Source organism: Phyllobates terribilis, unplaced genomic scaffold (assembly GCF_046119375.1).
Source record: "Phyllobates terribilis strain yellow unplaced genomic scaffold, ASM4611937v1 Scaffold_10__3_contigs__length_209671492, whole genome shotgun sequence".
Taxonomy (NCBI): domain Eukaryota; kingdom Metazoa; phylum Chordata; class Amphibia; order Anura; family Dendrobatidae; genus Phyllobates; species Phyllobates terribilis.
The window spans coordinates 204,419,218-204,432,334 of record NW_027362770.1 but is presented as its reverse complement, the minus strand read 5'-3'; positions in this window follow the sequence as shown (position 1 = coordinate 204,432,334).

Genomic DNA, 13,117 nt, shown 5'->3' with positions numbered 1-13,117 from the left:
CGCAACTATACACACCACACACTACACTGCAACTATACACACCACATGCTACTCCGCAACTATACACACCGCAACTATACACACCACACACTACACCGCAACTATACACACCACACACTACACCGCAACTACACACACCACACACTACACCGCAACTATACACACCACACAGTACACACTACACTGCAACTATACACACCACACACTACACCGCAACTATACACACCACACACTACACTGCAACTATACACACCACATGCTACTCCGCAACTATACACACCGCAACTATATACACCACACACTACACCGCAACTATACACACCACACACTACACTGCAACTATACACACCACACACTACACTGCAACTATACACACCACAAACTACACCGCAACTATACACACCACACACTACACTGCAACTATACACACCACACACTACACCGCAACTATACACACCACACAGTACACACTACACTGCAACTATACACACCACACACTACATCGCAACTACACACACCGCACACTACACTGCAACTATACACACAACACACTACACTGCAACTATACACACCACATGCTACTCCGCAACTATACACACCACACACTACACTGCAACTATACACACCACATGCTACTCCGCAACTATACACACCGCAACTATACACACCACACACTACACCGCAACTATACACACCACACACTACACCGCAACTACACACACCACACACTACACCGCAACTATACACACCACACAGTACACACTACACTGCAACTATACACACCACACACTACACTGCAACTATACACACCACACACTACACTGCAACTATACACACCACATGCTACTCCGCAACTATACACACCGCAACTATATACACCACACACTACACTGCAACTATACACACCACACACTACACTGCAACTATACACACCACACACTACACCGCAACTATACACACCACACACTACACTGCAACTATACACACCACATGCTACTCCGCAACTATACACACCGCAACTATACACACCACACACTACACCGCAACTATACACACCACACACTACACCGCAACTACACACACCACACACTACACCGCAACTATACACACCACACAGTACACACTACACTGCAACTATACACACCACACACTACACTGCAACTATACACACCACACACTACACTGCAACTATACACACCACATGCTACTCCGCAACTATACACACCGCAACTATATACACCACACACTACACCGCAACTATACACACCACACACTACACTGCAACTATACACACCACACACTACACTGCAACTATACACACCACAAACTACACCGCAACTATACACACCACACACTACACTGCAACTATACACACCACACACTACACCGCAACTATACACACCACACAGTACACACTACACTGCAACTATACACACCACACACTACATCGCAACTACACACACCGCACACTACACTGCAACTATACACACAACACACTACACCGCAACTATACACACCACACACTACACAGCAACTTTACACACCACAAACTACACAGCAACTATACACACCACACACTACACCACAACTATACACACCACAAACTACACAGCAACTTTACACACCACAAACTACACAGCAACTATACACACCACACCGCAACTACACACACCACACACTACACCGCAACTATACACACCACAAACTACACAGCAACTATACACACCACAAACTACACAGCAACTATACACACCACACCGCAACTACACACACCACACACTACACCGCAACTATACACACCACACACTACACCGCAACTATACACACCACACACTACACCGCAACTACACACACCACACACTACACCGCAACTATACACACCACACACTACACCGCAACTATACACACCACACACTACACCGCAACTATACACACCACACACTACACTGCAACTATGCACACCACACAGTACACTGCAACTACACACACCACACACTACACCACAACTATACACACCACACACTGCACCGCAACTATACACCACACACTACACTGCAACTATGCACACCACACAGTACACTGCAACTATACACACCACACACTACACCACAACTATTCACACCGCACACTACACCACAACTATTCACAGCACACACTACACCGCAACTATACACACCACACATTACACCGCAACTATACACACCACAAACTACACCACAACTATACACACCACAAACTACACCACAACTATTCACACCGCACACTACACCACAACTATACACACCACACACTACACCGCAACTATACACACCACACACTACACCGCAACTATACACACCACACACTACACCACAACTATACACACCACACACTACACCGCAACTATACACACCACACACTACACTGCAACTATACACACCACAATCTACACAGCAACTATACACACCACACACTACACTGCAACTATACACACTACACCGCAACTATACACACCACACAGTACACTGCAACTATACACACCACACACTACACCGCAACTATACACACCACACGCTACACCGCAACTATACACACCACACACTACACCGCAACTATACACACCACACACTACACCACAACTATACACACCACACACTACGCCACAACTATACACACCACACACTACACCGCAACTATACACACCACACACTGCACCGCAACTACACACACCACAAGCTACACAGCAACTATACACCACACACTGCACCACAACTATTCACACCGCACACTACACTGCAACTATTCACAGCACACACTACACCGCAACTATACACACCACACACTACACCGCAACTATACACACCACACATTACACCGCAACTATACACACCACACATTACACCGCAACTATACACACCACAAACTACACCACAACTATACACACCACAAACTACACCACAACTATTCACACCGCACACTACACCGCAACTATACACACCACACACTACACCACAACTATACACACCACACACTACACCGCAACTATACACACCACACACTACACTGCAACTATACACACCACAATCTACACAGCAACTATACACACCACACACTGCACCGCAACTACACACACCACAAGCTACACAGCAACTATACACCACACACTACACCACAACTATTCACACCGCACACTACACTGCAACTATTCACAGCACACACTACACCGCAACTATACACACCACACATTACACCGCAACTATACACACCACACAGTACACAGCAACTATACACACCACACACTACACAGCAACTATACACACCACACACTACACCGCAACTATACACACCACACACTACACTGCAACTATACACACCACACATTACACCGCAACTATACACACCACACACTACACCGCAACTATACACACCACACACTACACTGCAACTATACACACCACACAGTACACTGCAACTATACACACCACACACTACACTGCAACTATACACACAACACACTACACCGCAACTATACACACCACACACTACACCACAACTATTCACACCACACACTACACTGCAACTATACACACCACACACTACACTGCAACTATACACACCACACATTACACCGCAACTATACACACCACACATTACACCGCAACTATACACACCACACACTACACTGCAACTATACACACCACACAGTACACTGCAACTATACACACCACACACTACACTGCAACTATACACACAACACACTACACCGCAACTATACACACCACACACTACACCACAACTATTCACACCACACACTACACCACAACTATACACACCACACACTACACCACAACTATACACACCACACACTACACCGCAACTATACACACCACACACTACACCGCAACTATACACACCACACACTACACCGCAACTATACACCACACACTACACCGCAACTATACACACCACACACTACACCGCAACTATACACACCACACACTACACTGCAACTATACACACCACACACTACACTGCAACTATACACACCACACACTACACCGCAACTATACACACCACACACTGCACCGCAACTATACACCACACACTACACCGCAACTATACACACCACACACTACACCGCAACTATACACACCACACACTACACCGCAACTATACACACCACACACTGCACCGCAACTATACACCACACACTACACCGCAACTATACACACCACAAACTACACAGCAACTATACACACCACAAACTACACAGCAACTATACACACCACACACTGCACCGCAACTACACACACCACACACTACACCGCAACTATACACACCACACACTACACCGCAACTATACACACCACACACTACACCGCAACTATACACACCACACACTACACCGCAACTATACACACCACACACTACACCACAACTATTCACACTGCACACTACACCACAACTATACACACCACACAGCAACTATACACACCACACACTACACCGCAACTATACACACCACACACTACACCGCAACTAAACACACCACACACTACACCGCAACTATACACACCACACACTACACCGCAACTATACACACCACACAGTACACAGCAACTATACACACCACAAACTACACAGCAACTATACACACCACACACTACACCGCAACTATACACATCACACACTACACCGCAACTATACACACCACACACTACACCGCAACTATACACACCACACACTACACCGCAACTATACACACCACACACTACACCGCAACTATACACACCACACAGTACACAGCAACTATACACACCACAAACTACACAGCAACTATACACACCACACACTATACCGCAACTACACACACCACAAACTACACAGCAACTATACACCACACACTACACCACAACTATACACACCACACACTGCACCGCAACTACACACACCACAAACTACACAGCAACTATACACCACACACTACACCACAACTATACACACCACACACTGCACCGCAACTACACACACCACAAACTACACAGCAACTATACACACCACACACTACACCACAACTATACACACCACACGCTACACCTCAACTATACACACCACACACTACACCGCAACTATACACACCACACGCTACACCTCAACTATACACACCACACACTACACCACAACTATACACACCACACACTACACAGCAACTATACACACCACACACTACACCGCAACTATACACACCACACGCTACACCTCAACTATACACACCACACACTACACCGCAACTATACACACCACAATCTACACAGCAACTATACACACCACACACTGCACCGCAACTACACACACCACAAACTACACAGCAACTATACACCACACACTACACCACAACTATACACACCACACACTGCACCGCAACTACACACACCACAAACTACACAGCAACTATACACCACACACTACACCACAACTATACACACCACACACTACACAGCAACTATACACACCACACACTACACCGCAACTATACACACCACACGCTACACCTCAACTATACACACCACACACTACACAGCAACTATACACACCACACACTACACCGCAACTATACACACCACACGCTACACCTCAACTATACACACCACACACTGCACCGCAACTACACACACCACAAACTACACCGCAACTATACACCACACACTACACCACAACTATACACACCACACACTACACAGCAACTATACACACCACACACTACACCGCAACTACACACCACACACTGCACCGCAACTACACACACCACAAACTACACAGCAACTATACACACCACAAACTACACAGCAACTATACACACCACACACTACACCGCAACTATACACACCACACACTACACCGCAACTATACACACCACACACTACACCGCAACTATACACACCACACACTACACCGCAACTATACACACCACACACTACACCACAACTATTCACACTGCACACTACACCACAACTATACACACCACACACTACACAGCAACTATACACACCACACACTACACCGCAACTATACACACCACACACTACACCGCAACTATACACACCACACACTACACCGCAACTATACACACCACACACTACACCGCAACTATACACACCACACAGTACACAGCAACTATACACACCACAAACTACACAGCAACTATACACACCACACACTGCACCGCAACTACACACACCACAAACTACACAGCAACTATACACCACACACTACACCACAACTATACACACCACACACTGCACCGCAACTACACACACCACAAACTACACAGCAACTATACACCACACACTACACCACAACTATACACACCACACACTACACAGCAACTATACACACCACAAACTACACCACAACTATACACACCACAAACTACACCACAACTATTCACACCGCACACTACACCACAACTATACACACCACACACTACACCGCAACTATACACACCACACACTACACCGCAACTATACACACCACACACTACACCACAACTATACACACCACACACTACACCGCAACTATACACACCACACACTACACTGCAACTATACACACCACAATCTACACAGCAACTATACACACCACACACTACACTGCAACTATACACACCACACACTACACCGCAACTATACACACCACACAGTACACTGCAACTATACACACCACACATTACACCGCAACTATACACACCACACAGTACACTGCAACTATACACACCACACACTACACCGCAACTATACACACCACACGCTACACCGCAACTATACACACCACACACTACACCGCAACTATACACACCACACACTACACCACAACTATACACACCACACACTACGCCACAACTATACACACCACACACTACACCGCAACTATACACACCACACACTACACCGCAACTACACACACCACAAGCTACACAGCAACTATACACCACACACTGCACCACAACTATTCACACCGCACACTACACTGCAACTATTCACAGCACACACTACACCGCAACTATACACACCACACACTACACCGCAACTATACACACCACACATTACACCGCAACTATACACACCACACATTACACCGCAACTATACACACCACAAACTACACCACAACTATACACACCACAAACTACACCACAACTATTCACACCGCACACTACACCGCAACTATACACACCACACACTACACCGCAACTATACACACCACACACTACACCACAACTATACACACCACACACTACACCACAACTATACACACCACACACTACACCGCAACTATACACACCACACACTACACTGCAACTATACACACCACACACTACACTGCAACTATACACACCACAATCTACACAGCAACTATACACACCACACACTGCACCGCAACTACACACACCACAAGCTACACAGCAACTATACACCACACACTACACCACAACTATACACACCACACATTACACCGCAACTATACACACCACACTACACCGCAACTATACACACCACACAGTACACAGCAACTATACACACCACACACTACACAGCAACTATACACACCACACACTACACCGCAACTATACACACCACACACTACACTGCAACTATACACACCACACATTACACCGCAACTATACACACCACACACTACACCGCAACTATACACACCACACACTACACTGCAACTATACACACCACACAGTACACTGCAACTATACACACCACACACTACACTGCAACTATACACACAACACACTACACCGCAACTATACACACCACACACTACACCACAACTATTCACACCACACACTACACTGCAACTATACACACCACACACTACACTGCAACTATACACACCACACATTACACCGCAACTATACACACCACACATTACACCGCAACTATACACACCACACACTACACTGCAACTATACACACCACACAGTACACTGCAACTATACACACCACACACTACACTGCAACTATACACACAACACACTACACCGCAACTATACACACCACACACTACACCACAACTATTCACACCACACACTACACCACAACTATACACACCACACACTACACCACAACTATACACACCACACACTACACCGCAACTATACACACCACACACTACACCGCAACTATACACACCACACACTACACCGCAACTATACACCACACACTACACCGCAACTATACACACCACACACTACACCGCAACTATACACACCACACACTACACCGCAACTATACACACCACACACTACACCACAACTATACACACCACACACTACACCACAACTATACACACCACACACTACACCGCAACTATACACACCACACACTACACTGCAACTATACACACCACACACTACACTGCAACTATACACACCACAATCTACACAGCAACTATACACACCACACACTGCACCGCAACTACACACACCACAAGCTACACAGCAACTATACACCACACACTACACCACAACTATTCACACCGCACACTACACTGCAACTATTCACAGCACACACTACACCGCAACTATACACACCACACATTACACCGCAACTATACACACCACACAGTACACAGCAACTATACACACCACACACTACACAGCAACTATACACACCACACACTACACCGCAACTATACACACCACACACTACACTGCAACTATACACACCACACATTACACCGCAACTATACACACCACACACTACACCGCAACTATACACACCACACACTACACTGCAACTATACACACCACACAGTACACTGCAACTATACACACCACACACTACACTGCAACTATACACACAACACACTACACCGCAACTATACACACCACACACTACACCACAACTATTCACACCACACACTACACTGCAACTATACACACCACACACTACACTGCAACTATACACACCACACATTACACCGCAACTATACACACCACACATTACACCGCAACTATACACACCACACACTACACTGCAACTATACACACCACACAGTACACTGCAACTATACACACCACACACTACACTGCAACTATACACACAACACACTACACCGCAACTATACACACCACACACTACACCACAACTATTCACACCACACACTACACCACAACTATACACACCACACACTACACCACAACTATACACACCACACACTACACCGCAACTATACACACCACACACTACACCGCAACTATACACACCACACACTACACCGCAACTATACACCACACACTACACCGCAACTATACACACCACACACTACACCGCAACTATACACACCACACACTACACTGCAACTATACACACCACACACTACACTGCAACTATACACACCACACACTACACCGCAACTATACACACCACACACTGCACCGCAACTATACACCACACACTACACCGCAACTATACACACCACACACTACACCGCAACTATACACACCACACACTACACCGCAACTATACACACCACACACTGCACCGCAACTATACACCACACACTACACCGCAACTATACACACCACAAACTACACAGCAACTATACACACCACAAACTACACAGCAACTATACACACCACACACTGCACCGCAACTACACACACCACACACTACACCGCAACTATACACACCACACACTACACCGCAACTATACACACCACACACTACACCGCAACTATACACACCACACACTACACCGCAACTATACACACCACACACTACACCACAACTATTCACACTGCACACTACACCACAACTATACACACCACACACTACACAGCAACTATACACACCACACACTACACCGCAACTATACACACCACACACTACACCGCAACTATACACACCACACACTACACCGCAACTATACACACCACACACTACACCGCAACTATACACACCACACAGTACACAGCAACTATACACACCACAAACTACACAGCAACTATACACACCACACACTACACCGCAACTATACACATCACACACTACACCGCAACTATACACACCACACACTACACCGCAACTATACACACCACACACTACACCGCAACTATACACACCACACACTACACCGCAACTATACACACCACACAGTACACAGCAACTATACACACCACAAACTACACAGCAACTATACACACCACACACTACACCGCAACTACACACACCACAAACTACACAGCAACTATACACCACACACTACACCACAACTATACACACCACACACTGCACCGCAACTACACACACCACAAACTACACAGCAACTATACACCACACACTACACCACAACTATACACACCACACACTGCACCGCAACTACACACACCACAAACTACACAGCAACTATACACACCACACACTACACCACAACTATACACACCACACGCTACACCTCAACTATACACACCACACACTACACCGCAACTATACACACCACACGCTACACCTCAACTATACACACCACACACTACACCACAACTATACACACCACACACTACACAGCAACTATACACACCACACACTACACCGCAACTATACACACCACACGCTACACCTCAACTATACACACCACACACTACACCGCAACTATACACACCACAATCTACACAGCAACTATACACACCACACACTGCACCGCAACTACACACACCACAAACTACACAGCAACTATACACCACACACTACACCACAACTATACACACCACACACTGCACCGCAACTACACACACCACAAACTACACAGCAACTATACACCACACACTACACCACAACTATACACACCACACACTACACAGCAACTATACACACCACACACTACACCGCAACTATACACACCACACGCTACACCTCAACTATACACACCACACACTACACAGCAACTATACACACCACACACTACACCGCAACTATACACACCACACGCTACACCTCAACTATACACACCACACACTGCACCGCAACTACACACACCACAAACTACACCGCAACTATACACCACACACTACACCACAACTATACACACCACACACTACACAGCAACTATACACACCACACACTACACCGCAACTACACACCACACACTGCACCGCAACTACACACACCACAAACTACACAGCAACTATACACACCACAAACTACACAGCAACTATACACACCACACACTACACCGCAACTATACACACCACACACTACACCGCAACTATACACACCACACACTACACCGCAACTATACACACCACACACTACACCGCAACTATACACACCACACACTACACCACAACTATTCACACTGCACACTACACCACAACTATACACACCACACACTACACAGCAACTATACACACCACACACTACACCGCAACTATACACACCACACACTACACCGCAACTATACACACCACACACTACACCGCAACTATACACACCACACACTACACCGCAACTATACACACCACACAGTACACAGCAACTATACACACCACAAACTACACAGCAACTATACACACCACACACTGCACCGCAACTACACACACCACAAACTACACAGCAACTATACACCACACACTACACCACAACTATACACACCACACACTGCACCGCAACTACACACACCACAAACTACACAGCAACTATACACCACACACTACACCACAACTATACACACCACACACTACACAGCAACTATACACACCACAAACTACACCACAACTATACACACCACAAACTACACCACAACTATTCACACCGCACACTACACCACAACTATACACACCACACACTACACCGCAACTATACACACCACACACTACACCGCAACTATACACACCACACACTACACCACAACTATACACACCACACACTACACCGCAACTATACACACCACACACTACACTGCAACTATACACACCACAATCTACACAGCAACTATACACACCACACACTACACTGCAACTATACACACTACACCGCAACTATACACACCACACAGTACACTGCAACTATACACACCACACACTACACCGCAACTATACACACCACACGCTACACCGCAACTATACACACCACACACTACACCGCAACTATACACACCACACACTACACCACAACTATACACACCACACACTACGCCACAACTATACACACCACACACTACACCGCAACTATACACACCACACACTGCACCGCAACTACACACACCACAAGCTACACAGCAACTATACACCACACACTGCACCACAACTATTCACACCGCACACTACACTGCAACTATTCACAGCACACACTACACCGCAACTATACACACCACACACTACACCGCAACTATACACACCACACATTACACCGCAACTATACACACCACACATTACACCGCAACTATACACACCACAAACTACACCACAACTATACACACCACAAACTACACCACAACTATTCACACCGCACACTACACCGCAACTATACACACCACACACTACACCGCAACTATACACACCACACACTACACCACAACTATACACACCACACACTACACCACAACTATACACACCACACACTACACCGCAACTATACACACCACACACTACACTGCAACTATACACACCACACACTACACTGCAACTATACACACCACAATCTACACAGCAACTATACACACCACACACTGCACCGCAACTACACACACCACAAGCTACACAGCAACTATACACCACACACTACACCACAACTATTCACACCGCACACTACACTGCAACTATTCACAGCACACACTACACCGCAACTATACACACCACACATTACACCGCAACTATACACACCACACACTACACCGCAACTATACACACCACACAGTACACAGCAACTATACACACCACACACTACACAGCAACTATACACACCACACACTACACCGCAACTATACACACCACACACTACACTGCAACTATACACACCACACATTACACCGCAATTATACACACCACACACTACACCGCAACTATACACACCACACACTACACTGCAACTATACACACCACACAGTACACTGCAACTATACACACCACACACT